The sequence below is a fragment of the Lissotriton helveticus genome, chromosome 7 (assembly GCF_964261635.1).
Source record: "Lissotriton helveticus chromosome 7, aLisHel1.1, whole genome shotgun sequence".
Classification (NCBI taxonomy): Eukaryota; Metazoa; Chordata; class Amphibia; order Caudata; family Salamandridae; genus Lissotriton; species Lissotriton helveticus.
Genome location: NC_136068.1, coordinates 1,180,477,534 through 1,180,499,384, shown reverse-complemented (window position 1 = coordinate 1,180,499,384; position 21,851 = coordinate 1,180,477,534). Strand labels below are relative to the sequence as shown.

Sequence of the window (21,851 nt, the reverse complement as noted above, 5' to 3'; positions counted from 1 at the left end):
TCAAGTAAAAATTTGAAGAATCCGTTCAGTAGAGCTTTAAACATTTCTTTTATTCTTTTCTTCATACAAAAAACGTAGCCAACGCGTTTCGTCCAGAGGACTTCTTCAGGGCTACAAAAGTAAATATACAAAATACATATTACAAACTACTATTTACAAATAAAAGCATATTTATAATACACCACAGTTACAAATTTGTCATCCTTTTTATACAAATTGGAAATCTCATTTCTACTATATATACAAACTTAATTCACCTACTAAACAGATTTTCTTACATAGTCATCATATAACTTTTTGCGAAACATGTTATAGAAAAATAATTTTTTCTTTCAGAAAATGAGGGGAAGAACCTGATAGGTACAATAGTAAGTGCAGTGTGTTTATATTTAGAGTTGATTTTTCTATAGGGAAGAGCTTCTCTCTTTATGCATTTGGGGTATTCTGTTGGTTTTTCAAAAACTTAGTTTTTTATTCTTATACACCATATTTTTATTGATATATATTTAAACCTAATGTTCTCATATGGAGCGGCCACTCATATTTTGTATTAAGGCATACTATTCACTTACCAAAAAGTGATGAATCTATGTCGATCGTTGGTTTTGACGAAGAATAGGTATGTTCATGGAATTTGCTGTTTAAAGTAAAAGTACAGGGATAGCCACCTATTGTAAAAAAGGAATAGTCTCCTTACTTTACTGTAATCACTGTAACCACTATTATTACCCCACTAAGTTGGGCATAAACATCTACATACCTTGCTATATTGTTAGTAGTCAATCCTTCGTGTATTTAGCTTCTTTTATTAACAAGGCTAAATTCTTTAAATGGTGCCAAGTTTTGCATCCAATCCCTGTGGCTTGTAGAATCCCCTTTTATCAAAAGTAAAGATAAAAGATAAATAAGATATACAAAGTCAAGAGTCATATTAGTCATTGATCACATTTATTTTGTAAAATGTGCCAAACCTAGACAGGCCTAGTCTCCACATATATAGTTTCCAACTACTAATCTAGCAGAAAGCGGGAACCGAAAGAACCAGCAGCCAGGGAGCAGAGCCCCTCCGAGCGCCCACGCGGACCCACAGAGCCAAGAAACTCCCAGCAGAGCCCGGCTCCACGAGCAGTCATAGTACGCATAGCATGCCCTCTAACTGCACCGCAAAGCCGCACCAAGCCAAGGGCAACCAAGCCCCGAAGATCACGCAGGCGTCCCTTCGGACTCAGCCCACCAACTTTCGGCTCCCCCAAGTACCGCAGAGCCCTCAAGCGCCCACAAAATCCATACGCATATGACCGTAAAACGTCATTCTGCGTGAACAAAAACTGGTGGATTGGCTAATGCAAGGGGCTCTCCAGAGACAAAGTATACGGCAAACCCGAGTACTGCTGACACGAACGAAAGGGAACCATGTTAATACCTAAAACGATACAAGTCTCTAAATATAACAAGAGTTAACGCTCAATAGCATAAGGAGTGTACTCCAAAGTTTATCGCTTAGCTAGACTATTAGGGCACCCATAGCAACGTAAGATATGTGATGTAGAGAGCCATGAGTGAACTTAACGTAAAAAGACCCCCCTGGATCCCCACTTACTTGTAAGTCACAATGTCACCTCCACCACGTCGCCAGTTTTGGAAAAAAGTGGATAGGGACTCGTACCAAACCATGGGTTTAAATATCCCGCAAATGGCAATCAGCTGTGTTTGATTAAGTCACAAATAGCTGAAAACCGCGCGGTCCCGGCCTCCATCTTGTAGTGGACCCATATGCATATAGGATCCCATCTAATACATGATTTTAAGATGGTATATGAAAGTTTAAAATAAAAAACGGTCATTAAATTTGAGCATCCCTTTCAGAATATTATCCTAGCTATATCAATTGTTAACCAAATGCAAGGTCTATTTGGAGCGATCGATTACCGACGCCATTTTGGAATTGGCGATCATGCTTCCGTCTACAACACTAGTATTGTTTCTGAAAAGTAAAAGAATTTTGTTGAATTGTTTTACATAGCATGAGTCGCAAAACACTTTAATTTTTAATGGAAATGTTTATTTAAATATTTTGAACTTGTTAGGATTAAATATATTATCGTTTGTGTCTATTCAATCGTCGGCGCCATTTTAGATTGGGTATGACTTATGTTTTGGTGCTTGGTCCCCCTGGAAAGCATGTTTAAGCTGTCTGGCTACACATATTGAAGAATAATATTATTTAGGGTAACTAATTGCTTCAGCATTGAAGTTTGAGAAGAAGGGTTTTTTCGCTTTTTGGTTTGTTTTTTCGTTCTTCATTGCCCCTGTCTCCCCCTTTTTTAAATTTTTTATTTTATTTATTTGTTTTGTTGATGAGAACTGGGATTTGTTCCTCTTATCATAATTTTGACTGGGAGGGAAGAACTAATTGTGCCCTATCTTAAACTTGGATGGAGGGCAATGGAAGGCCTCATCTTGTTGGGTTTGTAGCCTGCATTCAAAATTGTTCCGGAACTGCCTGTTTAGTCATGTGAGTGCAGGAGACACTACTTTCAGTTGGCTCTACTCCTTGAAATATCGGAGTAGACAGCCAAACCTAAGAGACTTTCTAAGGTTTATAACTCTAAATGTGGAGTGCAACATTGGTCGTCTCTGCCCCCTGCTTAAATACCAAATGCACCATCTTTTCAACTTTGAAATGCAGGTCTAGAGCTTTAGAGGAATTAAACTACAACTTTGAGTCGTTGCTAGTGCTATGAATGGTGCTCAAACTGTGGAAGTAATGCATTCTGGTTCAATAAAATCTGTCATCTGCCTTTAAGTAACTTGCTTTGAAGGAGACTCCTCCACCAAGTGACCAGAGGTTGGGTTTTCGGCACCAAAGAATATACAGGTAGACATTCTTTCAAAATGCTGTGAATTGCCAAAATAGCATACGTTTTACAATTATTTACTTTCCTCTCTACCAGCAATTGTTTGTAAATATCACAGCCTTGACCCTGCCCATCGATATGCCTTTATCGGGCTGGCGCCAAGGTATTTATCTGCCCATAAAAGTGGCAGATTGTGCACCGGACAGGAGCTGGCTGGAACACTTTTCAGAGTGGGCTGTTGGCATGTAGTCACTAAAATCACAAGGTGTCCAAAAAATGTTGTTGATACCAGTGATTCTTAGCAAATTTGAAAAGCCTTTTCTGCTGCAGAGTATGGAGTAAGGCTTCAAATCAATTTTTGTTCAAATTGATGCCTAGTGTTGAATTCTCAAAAATATAAGTGTGTGTGTGAATGTGTAAAAAAGACAAAAAAATTATATATATTAATTCTACGCTCCATGGTTCACCCCAACTGCTGAACTCTGGATGGGTGCTATGGCAGTGAAGGGTGAATCACGGTAAAAATGAAGGCTCCAACACGGCAGCACTCACGGGACACTGCTCTTTTTATTAGCATAACGAGCATATGCATTTCGGTATCTAGCCTTTCTCAGTGCTCTGCTAGGCTGCACCACAGATAACACCATGATTTTAACAGTTAATTAGGAGGGAGAAGCGTCACCATAGACAGAGAACTGTATTTAATTAATGTCTTGTTTTCACAATCCCTGGCTACCATCTTTTTTCATGTGTTCCGTTGGTGTTAATCCCACTAAAAACAGATCGTTTCCCAGTTTAAAAGAGGGTTCATAAATTCGTGGGGTGGCAACGATGGGGTATGGTATGAGGGGGGGGAGGGGGGGATAAGGTCTGCAGCCATCCCCCAGTGGGGTAGGACGTTGGCAGCAGGGTTGAGCCATGATCAGTGGGGAATCTAGCTGAACATGATAACAAATATTTTTAAAGCATAAACAAAAGTTAAAGTGACATAGTTAAGTATTTTATTAAGATCTTAGCGTACATTAAAAAAACCTGAAATGTACTGAAATACCCAAGAGTTAAAGTGATAGGTGGTAAAATATGGTTAAAACTTAGATTTAACCCCCCGAAAAACCTGTGAAATTCACGATGTATGGTTTATTGCACTAACTATAGCTTGCGCCTCCGCCATTCACTGTTTATGACCTCACATTTTACTTCACTCAGGACATGTTAAAAATATATAACTGATGGCATCTTTGACACTTCAAATGATTACACTGATGACATCATCCATTGAATCTGACAGTTCGCTAGATGCTTTTCAAACTAGAAGATAAGACACCTAAACTTAATTTTCTATCACCCCTTTAGTGCTAATGGTCTTAACCTTTTTTAATATGCAATACATAGAGCACATCTGTGTAATCACCCACATTTAGTAGATATTAGGATCTTTCTTTTATTCGTATTTAGGTGAGTAAGAAAATAATCGTCCTCTAATTAAACCTTGAATATCGTTCAAAAACCATGTTTGGTTATTATTTATCTCAATGAGATGTTCCTTTTTAAGTACTTCATCTGACATAGAATTTTAAGAGTTCACATCTGTATATTATAGTCCATAATAAGGCCTGTACAACGAGGCCCTATGGACAACCCTCTGTGGTAGGTAAAAGAAATGAATGGTGATAACCATTTACGATCCTACTATGACCTGAACTGTCAGTGATTCACCCATATGTTATACATTCTACAACAATGTGTTTATCAGAATGGTCACTGAACCTATGGAAATAAGTAACTGCACATAATAAATCTCTAATTTTTGTAGATATTGTTAATGGCATTACATGAGAACTCTATAATGTCACAATGTCCACAGAAATCCTTAGGTGAATAAAGTATTTGTAAGGAGAAGTTTTTGTTTTTTTGCACAATTTGGCACCTGTCCTGTGATTTAAGCCACAGCTTATTCGAAACGTGTGCAACTTAAGCTAGTGGCCTTCAGTCTTTACCTTGATCAAATTAAGTACTGCTTGCACTTAAAACTTCACTGCCCCCTAAAATGTTCAGCATTTAACTTTAGCCATACTGAGTTAGTCTTGTCTCGAGTACTACACTGTTTCTATTTTGTACATGTAATCATGGTTTGCTAATTTTGGAGAAGATCTGTATAGGGAAAACCCCTGAGAGCTGTGTAAATAGTTGGGTTTTCCCATTTTAGCTTCTATAGGAAATTTTCCATGTGCCTACAGCAAAACCTGTACAAAAGGGGGTGGTGATGGACGGAGCATCTGAACCAATCAAACACTCACACCCAGTCAAAAGATCTGGGTTTGATCCATCACCGTTCTTTAGCCCACTCTGCCACCCCAGTTCAGACATGGCTATATGCAAATCAGTCTGACCCTGTGCCTCATGGGAACAGTCCAGCCCGAACTGCCAAGCCAAGCCATGCCTTCCCTGGACCGGAAACAAGCTTCCGAGGACCGGTTTCTGGCATTACAGCCGTCTTTAGCCCGGCTTGCTTGAATCCAGTGGCAAAGTGAGCAAGGGACTCTCGTCTGAGCATACCCTGCCACACTTATGGCGGCCAAAAGCGGTACAAAAGGGGGTGGTGATGGACGGAGCATCTGAACCAATCAAACACTCACACCCAGTCAAAAGATCTGAGCATGAAAGTAGAGCATTTGTCAGAAAGTGTACATTCATTGGGTTGGTGTAAATACATTCAAAAGTTTTTAGACTATACCCCTTTTTAAAAAAGTTGCGAGCTGGGGCTTGAATGGGTTAACACTTTTTTATATATCTGTCTTTATTAATCACAGCTGATTTCTTATTTTTGTGTGTAAATAAATGTAAGAGTTGTGGCGGGACAGGGGTTAGGGGAGTCCACCATGAAAGATGCCTAACCCCAGGGGATTCCATGGAAAACCACACTGAAACACCCCTAAGCAAAAGATTGGAGATCAATAATTAAAAAAAAGGGAACATAATCTTGTACTGAACGTTGCAATTTTTTTAATAACCAATTTTGAGTTTTAAAAAACGTTCTCCTTTTGACAACAAGCCCTCTTATATGTTTGCTACATATCCAACCTACTTTGTTTTCACACCCCACAGCATTTCCTCCCTCCTCCTCCCGCAATCAGTGCTTGGTTAGTATGCCAGAGAAGTTCCAACATTTCCCTCATTTTTTTGTTGTGTTTTAGGGCATCCCGTGGCTCTCTATATAGGTTCTTGGCGTTTGGCACTCCAGTCCACGGCGAATGTCCATAAAGCAATATTTGGGGCTGTATTTGAGGCCCAGTAATGAGCAATGTCTCTTTTTGTCAGGATTGTTGCTATGTCCACTGGTGTCCATTTGTTTTTTTTATTATTAAAGTTTTTCATTGAACAACCGTCAGCAAAGTACAATCAGTCCTGCAACAGTTACAGTAGACAAATATTATCATGAGCAGTTTTCTTTTTTAAGGAAGTACAATCCTCAAATGAACTGTGTCAATAAATCAAAGAGATGGCACTGGTACAAGAAGGGCAATGCAAGCACAATATCTCCACAATGAGCGATGCTAAATCATACAATACAATTGAACATGGGCCTCATAGCGGGGAGGGAGTCACACAGCGGGAGGCACAGTCACAACATTTAAAGTAAATGTTTGTCACGTCTCAGCAACAACGGGATGTTCCAACAAGTAGGACTGCAACAGGCCCCATATATCACGGGGCTGTGAGGAGCGGGGGAGCAGTTCAGCATATGTATAAATTTGTTCTTGCCAGAAGATCCTATCACCTAGCCACTCCTTAAATTTAGGTGCGCGTCCGCGGCCCCATCTGCATGCCACATGGTGCTTAGCTAAGACCAAACAAAGAGTGACAAACTTTCTGTATGTAACCGGAATAGATTCGGTGTAGCCTAGAAGTGTGATAAGCGGTGATTCGGGAATGGATACAGAGTCCTGGAGCCTAGAGCTGCAAGAACGTGTTGCCAATAGTCATAAACCCCAGGACATGACCATGCAAGATGCAGGAAGTCCGCATGTTCGTTACGACATCTGGCACATCTGTCTGAGTCGTATAGGCTATACCTGTGGAGCCTAACTGGATTATAGTAGCTGCGGTGAAGGAATCTATAATGGATAATACGCAACCGGTTATTAGAGGAGACCTGCTCAATCTGCTTGCAGCAGTAAGCCCACTGTTCATCGGTGACTTCCTGGCCCAGCTCAGCCTCCCATCCAGCTCGAGAGTTGCAGGGCGAGTAGTCCCTGTCAACATACAGGGTATGGTAAAGTGTGGATACTAAATGTGAAGCAGTCTCCGCTTGTAGAGTCTGATGGAGAGGTGTTAGGGTGGGTGGTTCAGAAGGGAACACGGAATTACTCCTGTACGCCATGACCGAGACGGGCATACAGGAAGGTGTCCATGGTAGACGGTGGGGGGTCGTGACATAACTGTTTGAGGGAACGGAACCTGCCCTCTATATAGAGGTCCCCCCAAGTGTGGATATTACGAGCATGTGCCATGTTCCTAAATATACCTTCCTGCAGAAATGCCATGTCAGGGTGGTAGGCTAACAGGAGAAGAGGAAAGTAAAGGACAGTGAATTCCGTATACTCCAAAATGCGCGTCCAAGCATTCAAGGTACAATCCACGGAGGCCAGCTCATGCCCCTTGAGTCCGACCCTGGAGAGGAGAGCGCCGTCCAGCGGGACAGGGTCTAAAAGCCAGTGTTCTGTGGTGACGTGAGGGGTGTATCGTGGAGAGTGGAACCAGTAAAGGGCACTAATATAGTACAGCTCAAAATTAGGAATGTCCAAGCCTCCTTGTGCGTAGGGTCTTATCAGCGTGTCCCATTGAATACGCGGCTGCTTACCGCCCCAGACAAGTCTGATCAGTTCAGACTGTAGAGTGCGAAAGAAATGTCTCCCGGGATCGTATGGTATATTGATAAATAAGTAAAGAAATTTCGGGAGTATGACCATTTTTATAAGAGATACACCATCGGCCATAGACGGGGGCAAAGCTATCCAACGGGTAATACAGCCAGTGACATGCTCTATTGCACAGCCATAATCAGGCGCATGAGTTTATCCCTGTCCGGTGTAACACGTATCCCCAGGTACTTAACCTCGTCATCGCACCACACAATGGGGTAATCCATATCAAAGGGAGTGGCAGCACTGGTTAGCGGGAAGATTTGTGATTTAGTCAAGTTTATGTTAATGCCTGAATAGCCTCAGAATTTAACAAACTGGCGCATGAGTGGATTTAAATTTTGACTTGGGTTTTTTACATAAAGAGTGACCTCGTCCGCATATAAGGATATGAGGACAGGTCGAAGGAGGCAACGTAGACCTACATAATTATAATGTTGCCTGATTCTCACCGCCAGCGGCTCCATTACCAAGTCCAAGAGGAATGGGGAAAGGGGGCAACCCTGGCGTGTACCACGAGACAGAGAGATGGGAGTAGAGGTGTGTCCATTAATCAATACTCTCGCTGTGGGGGAAGTATATAGCAAACAAATCCAAGAGATGAAGCCCATAGGGAGCCCCATACACTGCAGAACAGAGAACAGGCAGTCCCATTCCACAGAGTCAAAAGCCTTAGAGGCATCTAAAAAAACAGCCACTAGTGCCAATTTGGGATCTACTGTCTGCAGGATGGAGAACAGGGTCCCAAGATTATGGGATGTTGCTCTGCCTGGTATAAAGCCCGCCTGATCCGTAAGAACTAATTTATCTAGGAGAATGCACAGACGGTTAGCCAACAATTTAGCAAGGATCTTGGTATCAGTATTTAACAGGGATAGTGGTCTGTAAGATTCACATCAGTCAGCAGGTTTAGCCGGTTTTAACAAGGACGGGATGAGGGCTTCCCTCCTAGTGGACGAGAGAATTTGTGAGTCGCGTGCTTCTAGGAAGACCTCCTTTAGTATCTGGAGTAGTGTTTCAATATATGTTTTATATAACTCGATAGGTAGGCTGTTGGAACCCGGTGCTTTACCCGATCTCATCTGCATGATGATGGCTTCATGCAGCTCTTCATCCTCAAAAGGCGCGGCTAAGAACTCGCGCTGCGTGTCGCCCAGCCAACCCAGGGTTATGTCAGTGAAAATGGGAACAAAGTCTGGTGGAGATTCGCGCTGGGACTTGTACAAAGTTTTGTAAAATGTAGTGAACGTATGGAGTATTTCTTGACTGTCTCTATGCCGCACACCCTCCTCGTCTATAATTTCTAGCACGTATTTGGAAAAACAGGGTTGTTTAATGTCAGTAGCTAGGGCACGGCCACGTCGCCCACCCTCCCCGTAATGGCGAGCGGTGAAGTATTTGTCATGCAATTTCACCTCGCTGTCTGCCGTGGTAGTGTAGTCAGTGAGTTTTTCCCGAAGCCGAGCCCTATGAGCACCTGAAGAATCATCCCACATATTAGTCTCTAAGCGTTTTATCTCAAGCTCTAGTTGCTGTAGATTCCGTCTAATGTCAACGAGTACCCCGCTACTCTTGGATATGCCAAAACCATGGACAGTGACCGTAAAGGCCTCCCAAAGTGTGCTCCTCTGGTCCACCGATCCCCTATTTCGAGCAAAATAATCCTCCATTTCTTCCCCCTGCTCAGCATGAAAGACAGTGTCTAAAAGGGACTTGGGTATCAGTCTCCAACAAGGTGGGATGGCAACCGAGATGGGGAGGTCTAGTTTCTGGGGCATGATCAGAATATGTGCGGGAAAAGTGAGTGGCAGAGCGGATCCAAGGAGTTGTACCGCCCGAGCAGAGCCAGTAGCCAAGGCGAGACCACGTCTCATGGCCAGATGTGAAAAAGGTACCCTCCCTCAGCCGGATGCGTGTATTTCCAGGCATCTACAAGGAAGTGTTCCTCCATTATCCCCGAAATGACTTCACGGGCATTAGTGTAGTGGTGTGGCAGGGGGTTGGAGCGGTCCATCGCCGGGTGCAAGGCAGTATTGAAATCACCTCCCCAAAGCAGATGTGTGGAAACTATGTCTATTATACGTCCCCATAGAGTAGTAAAGTGATTGGGATCGTCTTGGTTAGGGCCATAGCTGCACGCTGTGACAGACTAAGTACCCAAAGTACCCCACATAAGGCAGCTATGACCTGAGGTATCGTTGTATGTGCCCCCGAATGTAAGCAGCGCTTTTTATTTTAACCAAGATGAGTGTACCACGAGAGTAAGTCAAGGAGCATGAAAATGTACGGGCAGAGGCCCACCTACTGCCTAATTTAGACGGTCTGCGGGGATCCATGTAGGTCTCTTGAAGCAGAGCGATCTGCACTTGGTGGCGGTATAAATAGGCCAAAATCTAGCTTATTTTACGAGGATCCCTCAGTCCTCTGACATTCCATGTAGGGAGTTTGACACTATGGGGCCTAAAGTGTGCTGCAATTATATACAAGGGGAAAGGAACTAGCCTGGATTATTTCGCTCAACCATATGATCAGTAAGGTCACATATCTAAACACATTACAGCACTTGTACATTGCGCCTGACGGAACAGAAACAATTCTCCCCAAACCATCCCACCCCCCAACAAGAAATGTTGATGCAAAAGCACTGAAACTAGTAATCAATTCTCGGAACCCACTCCACCCACAACGGCACCCCAATCGTGCCGGTATATGCCCTCCCACCCGATAAAACCGAAAAAGTCAATAAGTGCTCACATTCCCAGACAAACTGGGGTAGGGTCATGGAATAGAGGCAAGTGTCAAGCTAGAAAACAAACATGCAGAGGGGAGCTCCCATAAGGGGGGGGGGGGTGCCCAGTGGCCACGAACCCCCTCCCGTGACCAACAACGCCATGTTGTACCCCCAAGGGGAAGAGAAGAAACATATCCTCCTCCCAAGGGAGAGACCATTTGCGTGGGGGGGGGAGGGGGGAGGGGGGAAAGGGGAAGGGGGGAAGGGTTCCACGGTGAAATGGTCAAAATACCGGTCAAGTGTAAAAGAGGTTAACAGCAGAATATGCATCAATAAGTGTCACAACAATCAAAGCTACACAGAGCACTTATTTGAACAGTTGACAGAGACAGAAGAGTGTCCATCGTTCCACGAACCGTGAAACTGTGGAGGAAGGCCAGGGACCTTACATGAAGTGCATATGTGCATACGTCAAGGCGAAGGCAAACTGGGTATAGGGAGGCCTCTAGTCTCTGTCAATCATTTGCCGGCCGGCGAGGAAGATCTGGAGTCGCGGTCCCGTCTAGGTGAGTGTCTAGCCACCTTCTTCAGGAAATCGTCGACCTGCTGTGGAGTCGTACAGATGGTGTGCTTGCCATCGTGCAAGATCCAGCGTTTTGCAGAGTAGAGGAGAGCATATTCTATATTGGCCTTGCGGAGCTTTTGCTTTGCAGGTAAAAACGTCCGACGTGCCTCCTGAACTGCGAGGGTCAAGTCTGGGTAAATCAAAAAAGCATTACCCTTGAATTGCAGCATCTTTGTTTCACAAGCTTTTTGTAGTGCATCACGATCCCTAAAATTAAGGAGTCTGGCGATATTGGGTTTAGAGGGGCCCCCGGTGGCAGGCGTGGACCCAGAGAGTGGTGGGCGCGCTCTACTATCAGATGAGGTGAATAGGAGTCGCGCCAAAGGAACCCTTCAGGAGTTGTTCAATATAGTCCTCCATTCGTCCTGAATTGGTCGACTCTGGTATACCAACTAGGCAGATATTATTGCGGCTGCCCCGCGCTTCAGTGTCCTTGTTTTTGTGCACTATGATCTTCAGCAACTTATCCATGTTCGTGTCGCGATCTTGTAATTGAGATGTAACATCTTCCGTATCAGAGATACGCTGTTCGACCTCTTTTAGTTGCCCATCGTGTTTATCAACCTTGTGGACCAGGAAATCTAGGCGGTTATTCATGGAGTCCATCTTCCCAGATAAGTCTGTCAGGCTATTCTGAACTGCCAAGAGGTGCGTCTTAACCTCATGAGGAGGTCTGACCATGCTCCATATCTGGCTGCTTGGGGTCCAGAGGTGGAGCGTGTGCCGGCCTTCCTGGTGTCGAACGTCAATCTGGATTGGCGAGCGTCGTTTTTTCCCATATCGGCTTGGCTCTTGGGGCAACAGTGGGCTTCAAGCACTGTAGCTCAGAAGCACAAATCGCACCTTTTTGTGCAAGCGGGAGCACCTTGAAGGAGATAATATCTAGCAGGCCGCTCAGCTGGCCCAACAGCGCTGAACAAGCAACGGGATGTTGGTAACGAGGTCTCCTGTAGCCATGATGTCAGTAATCAGTAGTAGTCCAATGGCAGCTTGTCATGCAAGGGGACTCAAAACATGCAGCCTTCAGCATAGGCAAGGGGTTGCATATGATGTCACAATGTCCAATCAAGGCACACACCTTAGTCAAAAAAAGGGAGTGTCGTCGCACCAGGCTGCCGGCAGGCTAATGGAGGACCGCAGCAATCAACTTACTCAAACCAAATGATCACTCGTAGAGCACTGCCTGTAGGCACGTGGAGGTCAAAAGAGCCCACAGCTGGCATAGCCAGTATTAAGTCATTGCCCATCTCACACGCAGTGTAGGTGTGATGCCATGTCTAAGAGTCAAGGCGCCAAAGATATGGGCATGATGCAAAAAACCCCCCAAAAAACTGATGTGCAGGCTAAAGTCTGAGGTGCCCGGGAGGGAGCATGAAGCGACATCCTCCCGCCACGGCTCTATGCGGTGGTAGATAGTAGAGGATGGAGCGCCTCGGTAGACTCCTAGCTGTGATGTTGGTGGCACAAAAGGAATGACGCAACAGGGGAAAAGTCAAACGTGCATCTCACGGCACAGGCTATACCTCAGAAATGATCACCCTCAGCCACACTATGCAATTCAGGAGCCGTGAAGAACAGGATTCATGTGAAGCTGTCCCGCAATCTTGGCTACTCACATCCACGCCGCAGCCTCGGAGGGACAGGAGCAGAGAATCCATCCGCGCTCCCAAAGCAGACACAGGGTGTAGAAAGGACGTTGGCGCGCAGCTCACCTCGATGTCGGCGAATGCAAGGCCACAATGCAGAGTTAAGTCGGCAGGTAGATGCTGAATTTGCTTGCCAGCACAGGGACGCACGCGACCTGCCCCAAAGGCCTCGCCGGGCTAGGACCACGTGTGAGACCGAGGGCTCACGCAGATTCTGTGGCCCAGCAGGGTTCCAGCGTGAACGCACGCTCACAGGCGCGACAGATGATCAGCGCCTAGTTCCCCGGTGAGTACAGCGGGAGCTCCGATTTATCTTTTCTTTTTGCACAGGATCTCCGAGAGGCGCCAGTCACAGGCGGAAGGCAGGATTAGCTAGAAAATATTAAAGGTATTACTGCAGATTTCATACGGATTTCTTCACTGAGTGTCCGGAGCCTCACAGGTGTGCGGCCATCCTGGATGTGCGCCACCTAGACCCCCCCCCCCCCTAACTCCCCCACTGGTGTCCATTTGTGCGTAGCGAAGCCCAGATCTTCCAAAATACCTAGCAAGGCTATTCTCTGGGTGACTTCCGTAGTCCTCTCCAGCACCTCTGTCAATATGTGAGCTATGGTATGCCAGTATTTTACTCCGTTGCGGAGCAGTGTGGGCAGTTGGCAGAGGTATGTTTATTGGCTCTCCTGAGCCACACCGGGGTGGTGTAGAAGTAATTAAGTTGGGCAGTTCTGAGTCCGGGGTGGCTATGATATGGGGAGTCATTCAGGCATCCTTCCAATCTGCTGCTGCTAGGGTTCCTACCCAAGATTCCCATTTCAGTTTAAGAAAGTTGAATGTTGTGAGTGTTAATTCGAGCGTATTATATATTTGGGAGATATCTCCTTTTCCTAGTGGGCCCCGGAAGAGTTTAGCTTCAAGGGGTTTGTATTCTAGGATATTCCCGATAGCAGAAGAGAGCAGCCTGCTTTAATTGTAAATGTATGTGGAACTGGTTTGAGCAGAGGGCAAACAGGGATAGAAGCTCTTGAAATGATTTCAGGGTTAATTCCCTGCCAAACATGCCCTAGTAGTATGATCCCTATTTGGTCCCGCTTGGCAAAGCCCTCTGGTTGGGCACTCTTGCTAAGCCAGCGGACAGTCCAGAGAGGGATCACCACGACTGAATCACCACTTTGGTGGGCTCAGGAAGGCCCTGGTGGAGTGGGCCTCCGTATAGGACGTACTGTAGGTTATCGAGTCCTATGCCATTTAGTTCTTGTTTGTACGCCAAACGTGGCTCGTTTGTATGAGCCAGTACGTGAGCCAGTTTTTGTACTGACTCATGGGCAGCTTCCCAGCTGCCCGTGAGCCAGTCATTTATGACCAGAATTTGGGAGGCCCAGTAGTAGAGGTGAATGGCCACCATAACCATGCTGCGTCATGAAGCTTCTTGCAGCATTTATTAAATGCTATGTCTTTGGCCCGTAAGAAGTATCGGATGTGGGCAGTGAGATTGCGGAACCATCATGCCGAGATTGCAACTAGGGCATTTTTGTAGGGTATTTAGATATAGTGGTAGGATCATCATTTTGAGAGTGCCTCTTTTCCGAGCACATTTAACAGCAATGAGGGCCAACTTCGTAAGTTCTGTTTCCTTCGGTTTTCTAGGACTGTTAAGGGACCAATTAATTGCCGGGAGCACTGAGATATGTACATCTAGGAATTTGAAGCTGAGCCCTTTGATTCATACCCGCGCCTGCCAGGCACTTGAGTCCAGGCTCTCCGATATAGGGACTAAAAGGGATTTTGCCCAGTTGATGTAGAGTCCTGATGCTTCCTCATCTAGGCACAAAACTGCAATATCCTAGGCACCGTTATCGATGGGCTTTGGTTGTAGAGTAGTATGTCATCCACATTAAAGAGATGCGGTCCTCCTCTAGGACCCAACGCCACCCCTGCTGCTGGGCGTCACAGCTGATTAATCCGGCTAGGGGTCCAATTGCCAGGGGAAAGAGAAGGGAGCGATAGGGGGCAACCCTGGCTTGTGACTGGGTGAATTTGGAAGGGTTCTGAGAGTGCGGTGTTGATACGTACTTGTGCATCTGGTGTAGAGTACAGGAGACTGATGTACCTACAAAATGGTAGGCTAAATCCCATGTGTTGCAGGACATAGTCTAAAAAGGAACAGTGGACGGAGTCAAAGACTTTTTCGAAGTGCTCCAGTAGTAAGGTGCTTGCATCAGGTATCTCAGACTTCAGTGCCAGACGGAGGTGCCGAATACAGCGACGGATGCTACTTCCTGACAAGAAACTGCATTGGTCAGGGTGAACTAGGTCAGTGAGCACCCAGGTGAGACGGCGGGCTAGAGTCTTGGCAAATATCTTGAGGTCGGTGTTGATTAGTGATATAGGCCTGTATGAGGCGCAGTGTCAAGAGGGAACCCTGTTTTATGAATGACCACTCTGGTTGTCAAGCCTAAGCTTTTAGGAAATGCTCTATCAGCTTCAGCTTCTAAATGTAGGTCTGGAAGCTAGGGGGGGGCGCAAGTAACTCCAGGAACTTTCGGTCGTATTTGACTGGGGAGCTGTCTGGACCAGGGATCCTGCCTTCATTTAGGTCGGTTAAGGAGTCTCCCGCTGTAAGTGGGGAATCAAAACCTGCTCTTTGAGAGGGGGATAGAGAAAGGAGACTCTCTAAATGTTGCAAAGTCCCAAGGGGGACATCCGGTTTGTTAGGGATTTGGAGGTGTGCTGTTAAGGCAGCTGTGGAGTCTTGTAAGGGGTCAGGGAGGGGGAAAGCCGAGGATGATATTTGCATGCCTTGTGGTGACAGAGATAGGGTATTTCTAATCGTATCCAGAGCGACTTATGAAGGGGCATCTCTTGCCGCATCAGAACTGATGAGTAGTTTTTTGGTGTACTGTAGAACTGCTGTGCCCTTAACTCAGTCTAGGAGGCTATTAACGTTTCAGGTTATGACTGTGAAACTAGGCATAGTAAATTAGAGGGTCCCATAGCAGGTGATGTGGTAGTCGCGGCTTTCCTAGCACGACGGTAGTGGATGTACGTGGTGTACGTTAACTGACTGAAATGGGAATAATGCTGCAAACGTGAAACAAAACCATAAGAAACAATCCCCTTACCCCTCCCAACTTCCCCCTCCCTATACTTCCCTCTCCCTATACTTCCCTCTCCCTATACTTCCCTCTAAGCAGGATCTGTCACCCAGAATTCCCTGAACCAAAGGTGCCTCCATAGGTTTATATATCTGAATATTTGTTATTACTTTGCTCTGGTTTTCCTCTTCATCTTGTTGCAGAAGGGCCTATGGTTCCAGCAGCGGGGCCTTATGTGGCATCTGTTTCCTACCCTCAGAGAAGCGTATGTAAGAAAGGAGAGGATATGAAGGGTGGGCCTGGGCTCTGAATGGCCACAAACTGTCATCTGTCTCGGATGATTCCGAAGTGCGACCTCTAGTGCTTCAGTTCCTTCAAGATGGTGTCCTGCGTTACGACAGAGGGCGCAAAGGATTCCGATGAAGGGTGTTCTGTTGCATTGGGCTCCCAGGGGGTGTGGGTTCTCAGTAGGGCGGGATGGCTATGATACTTTTCTTTTTATCGTCCCAGGCCCATTGGGTGTCTTGGAAGTGAGTACAAGGATTGTACTCACTGGATAGCTACCTGGGCCCATCATTCTGGCGTCATTAGCAAGGTGCAATATGGCTTTAGAGAGGGGTTGGGGCTGTGTATAAACCTTAACCTAATGGTAGGAAAAAAATACACAATTGGTAACTAGTTTTTACTTGCATTCATGGACCTAGGTAGTGCTTTTGGCCGTGTGAATACGCTCTAATTTATGGCACATCCTGGCTCTGGTTGACTTCCTACATGCACTTCATTGTTGGGTATCAGCAGTGGTTAAACCATCTCCCACGGCGTTTTTTTAAATCATCTGCGGGAGATGGTTGTCGGGATACCGCATTGAGCTGGCTCAGGAGTTCACGCACCTCCAAAGTCCAATTGGGCTCATTTATTTCCTGCAGCCAACTCGCAGACAAGGGTGTCTCCCAGTGCTCCATTTTGAGGCCCTGCACTCTTTAATTTGTACGTGTCTCCTTTACCAAACATAATTAAAACCCACGGTTTTGATACAGTCTCGTATGCTGATGACACGCAGCTGTTAATCACTCCCGGACCCGACCCAACTGACCAAATGTCGATTCAGACAGTGTATGTTAGACATACATTGCTGGATGCTAAATAATCACTTACAACTCAACGCCAGCAAAACTGAGATCATTCTCTTTGGCAACGCACAAACCCTCTAGTGACTGGTGGCCCCCTAATCTAGGCATATGTCCTACTCCTACGGCGGCTAACTGCAACCTGGGTGTGCTGATTGATCATCAATTTTCCATGGCGGAACATATCAACCATGTGACAGGCATTTGTTACGGACTAATGCGTAGCCTCCAGAAGATCTTTAAATGGGTCCCAATGTCTTCTTGCATGCCACTGGTGCAAGGATTAATAATCAGCCATTTGGACTAAGGCAATGCCCTTTTGGCTTCCATTAATGCAGAGCAAAACTCCAGGTACTTCAAAACACGGCGGCTTGATTACAGCCCTTTCCCCCTCGGCACCAAGTCCTAAAGCCCTGCATTGGCTCCCAATTAGGAAATGCATTACATTCAAGATCAATTGTCCAGTGCACAAAACTCTCAGTGGACACGGCCCCCAGTATCTTATGAACAAACTGAAAAGATACTAGCCCTCTAGAACTCTTCGATCCGCCAATAAACACCTTCTAATTCCTCTGAAAATCCGCACCACCAAGAACGGCGGAAGATCGTTCTCATGTCTTGCCCCCACCCTATGGAATGCACTCTCTCTATACCTTCACACAGAGATCGACCACAAAACAGTTTGTAATTCTCTCAAAACCTGACTATTTTGAGATCTGCTCTCTCCTTCTCTTTCCTCTTGTTCTCTGTGTCAGGCTAGCGCCTTGAGACCTTCGGGTGAAATGTGCACTCAATAAAAAACAATACATAACATAACAAGGCACAGAGGGGAGTGTACAGATATATTTGGGTTATCTTGATTCATGGGCCAGGGCTGCGTCTTGGCACTGATCTTGTTTCTTCTCTTTATATTAACTGTTTGAATTCTTCTCTTACAGCACAGGGGAAAGATCTACTTAAGGTGAACTCTGCACTAGTTCCAGCATTGCTTTATGGCAATGATCCTTTTCTGCTTTCAGGCACATCTAGTGGTTTACGAGATCTCATTGAGGATTTTGTTTCTTTTATGGACAGTTTAGATCTTCAAACCAGTATAACTAAAACCCATATCATGGAGTGTGGTCCCAAAAGCTGCAAACTTAGGCACGTTTCTATCAAGTTTAAAATAGCTCAATGGTGATAAAATGTTCCTACCTTGGGGTGACTTTTGACTGCTCTAGTACCTGTCTGCCTTGCCGCTCCAAACATTTCTTTAATTTTAACCATGCACTGAGGGCCCTGTTTGAATGGTCCCTAAAATTGGATAACTGATCCATACTGCCCTTGTTAGGCGTCTTCAAGCTGAAATGTTTACCTGTGTTGATGTCAGAGCTGCTTTGCAATTGCACCAGGTTACAACAGGAAGAGAACCATGAATGCAAGTTCCTGTTTGGGATTAAGTCCGGGCAGTTACCATTTTTTTTCCTTTTTTTTTTTTATGCACGAGGAGTTGAGCCTAGCCTTTACGAATGACCACACCAAGCTTGACCTGCTCCTTTTTTGGATTACACTATAGAAAAATCAGTAACTGGCATTCAACCATGAAATCATATCAGATTGCCTTGCTTGTGACTTTCGGCCCAGGATTCCGTGGCTGAATTATGTAAAGAAAACGGCAGAAGCACTGGGCAGACCTTATTTGTTCACATCTTTCCAGACCCTTGCTAGAGGAGAAGTTGCTAAGGTGAAGGAGCTTTATTTGAGGCTTGCGTCTGTCAATTTGAGAGTAGAGCGAATTGACCAGCCAGTTTGAGGGTCCTAGTTGTCATAAAAACTGGCATGAGTACTGAACCCTATTTATCTTTAGTGAATAAGGTATGAGAAAAGGCAGTTCTAACTAAACTCCACCTGGGCAACATTGGAAGTAAACTTTGTTTCCCCTTATGACAATTTCACCCGCAGTCAATTCTGCTTTGCCCCATGAGAAATCCTCTCCCCAAACGTTTTTCAATTTGTGTCTTTTTCTGCAAATGCCATCAGTTGTTTAGTCACAAATACTTGGTATTCATTCTAAAACCCATGTTTTATTTTCTGCAATATAAACCCACTATTTTTTTGTGTATCTGACCCGCTTCTGTGGGAGAATTCCAGAAAAATGTTATATGTTGATATAAGGCCCTAAATGTTTAGCTCTGATCTGTGTACCAGTGCACTCTAGATCTTCCTCAAGAACCCCTGATAATTTATTATCATTCAAGGCAGCTGAAATCCTTGTAGGAGAGCGATTTTATGGTATGTGTTTTTTTATCCTGATGTGCATTATCAGGTTTTGGCTTTTTAGATATATTGTATGTTATTTACTTATGCACTGTATCTCTTTTCTCCCCTGACAACATTTTGACTGTCTGCATTCTCCACCACCCAAGTCACTCAGTCAGAATTGCTGTTGTCTTACTTCCTTTAAAAAAAGAAAATTGCCTTCCCACAGATGGTTGGAAGAAAGTAGATTACCATTTTGAAAAGGAATTTTTCCTTTATATTTGATGATATCTTTAGCTTCATTCATGCTAAATCTTTCAGAACTAGGATAGAATGCAAAATTGTACCTTATGAATGGTTCTTGACAAGGAGAAGATGCCATATGGACTTAATATGTTGCACCAGTACAATAAATATTGCTAATTTCTTTACACTAACAGTGCTTGGTGGCCCCTATTGGTTTCGAAGACCTGAGTACAAGAATTGTGTATTAGCGATGGAGTTGCCGGAAACATCCACAAGTATTGTAAGTTCATCGCCCTGAGTTTTGACCTTATGAAAGGATTGCGTTTGTGGTGTTATGTCACAAATTCAGAATCCGGGCGAGGAGGTGTGCCCGGGGGAGGTTTATGGGGCAAGGACCTGTGGGCTTGTTCCATTGCAACCCAATGAGCGTGGTGGTCGGCCAAGACCCTAAATTTCAGCCAGGATTCAAGAAAAGTTTCGGAATCTGAACTTTCTGCCCCCTCTGGGAATCCCACAAATCTTTTCATTGCATCTCCACCTGATCTCAATGTTCCCCTGCCCTTTCCTCCAGTTGCCTCCAGTCTTGAGAGTGTTAACATTTTCCTCCAGGGTGGAGACTCTATCTTGATCTCTGTGACCCTAGAGGCTACATTGCAAAGATCCTGTCGGAGTAGAGTCCCATCCACCTCTTCATTGAAGGGGAGGACAAGCAGCCACCCCCATAGTCCGGGTCACAGCTCCAGCCGTTCTCTTACCGTGCAGAGGCTCCTGGGGAGAGGTGCTCCTCGGGCAGGGTCAGCCACATCTTCACCACTGGCCACAGATTCCCTGCAGTCTGAGCCAAGAGGGTTGGGAGGGGAGCTGGATGCACCTTAAGTGCCGACACTGGCCTGGGGAGGGCCCTGTTCTGTGTGCGGGCCTCAGTGCTGTTCCATCACCAAAATGCCAAACCCTCGCTTTTCGCGACCGGCTGCTGCAATCCAGTCTGAAGGTGCAGCGCCTCATGATCTCCCTGTGCCAAGTTGCTGGCAGATCGGAAGCGGTTTGTCAAGGCCTGGAGTGCGCTGATGTGTCCCAGTGTTGTACTGTTCCTACAAATGTAGCAGGACTGTACATTGGACAAACACATACTTAGTCAACATGCAACATTTGCGAGTGTTAGTGGGTTTCAGCTAGCACACATTACCACATCCAACCCCTAAACCAATTGAGGTAACAGATGTTTGTAGCAACCTCCAACATGACACTCTGATTACCAAGCAATCTGTGGGAACAGATCTAAGCCTTTTCGATTGGCAATGCTTGCTTGCCCAAAGTAAACACAAACATACAACAATGCTTTTTCAAATATTTATGGAAATGATTGTATTCTTGCATAAAAAGCATGAGCTGCGATTATTAGAAAGATGGGATGGGACTGTAATCAGCATTGTTAGAATGGTGAACAATATGAACAATTCAAGCATGTTGAATATTGCTAATATTTATGTACTCCTATCTTTATTTAATACTATACTAAAGACAGCATAGTGGTAGCACCATCCTGCCAGATGAGTTGGGATAGTTTGACCCCATACCTTGGTCTTAGCTGTCAGGAAGCCGGGTGGAGTTTATATGTTATCTTTCCCAGTAGGATGGAGGTCAGAGTCAGCAGGCCTGCAGTTCAGTCTCAGTGGTTCCATGATCATTCCCGGCATGGGAATGCTCCTCTCAAGGAGCATTAGCACAGAAGTCGTTTATATAATAAAACACTGTTCTTAACTACTGTGTCACAGATGCAGAGCAGCTCATTTGGTTTTGTCTAGCTAAAATGAAGTGTCTCCTAATGAGCATACAAAGAAAGAAAAACAGTGGCATTGTGTGCTTCATGTGCTACCCTGGAACTAACTGTACAGACTGCATGAAGCAACCAAAGTTGCCAACTCTTGACAATTTTCTTGGGTAGAACTCCTCGAAGTTTACTGGGGCTAACTCCAGTAACGTAGTAAAGGATATAGGTTCAGGAGCCAGACCTATTCAAAATTCATTTAGTATAATATTTACTTTTACAATTTTACAAAGGTAAACCTAAAACAGAATGTTTGGTATCATGAACGTCAAGCATCTACCAATTGAAAGTCTCAAAGGGAGATGTGATTACTAAAGTACTTCATATACAGACAATTTTATGACTGGATTCCCACTCCACCCAAACTAAAATATCACACCCATACTGACGTCTGCCAAACTAGAGACACTCCCACTTATTCACACCAGTACACAGATTGCCAATTGGCGCAAATTGCAACCTGGATTGATAACAAGGCCCTACACTATAGAGTATATTTCAATGTAATGTTCTATGAAGAAGTATGTTTAAAGTGCTA

General features: G+C 45.0%; 1 protein-coding gene across 4 annotated transcripts in view; it reads left to right on the top strand.

Annotated features, from left to right (window-relative positions):
• The window catches only part of HELZ (helicase with zinc finger), a 1,775,655-nt gene that overhangs the window by 50,155 nt on the left and 1,703,649 nt on the right, over window positions 1–21,851 (top strand). The window contains exon 1 of one of the 4 annotated variants that reach the window (XM_078654321.1): window positions 19,685–19,765. The exons of the other annotated variants lie outside the window; for them this stretch is intronic. The gene's annotated coding sequence lies outside the window, so the exon portion shown is untranslated. Of the gene's footprint in view, window positions 1–19,684; window positions 19,766–21,851 lie in introns of those variants that run through there. 4 annotated transcript variants of the gene reach the window in all.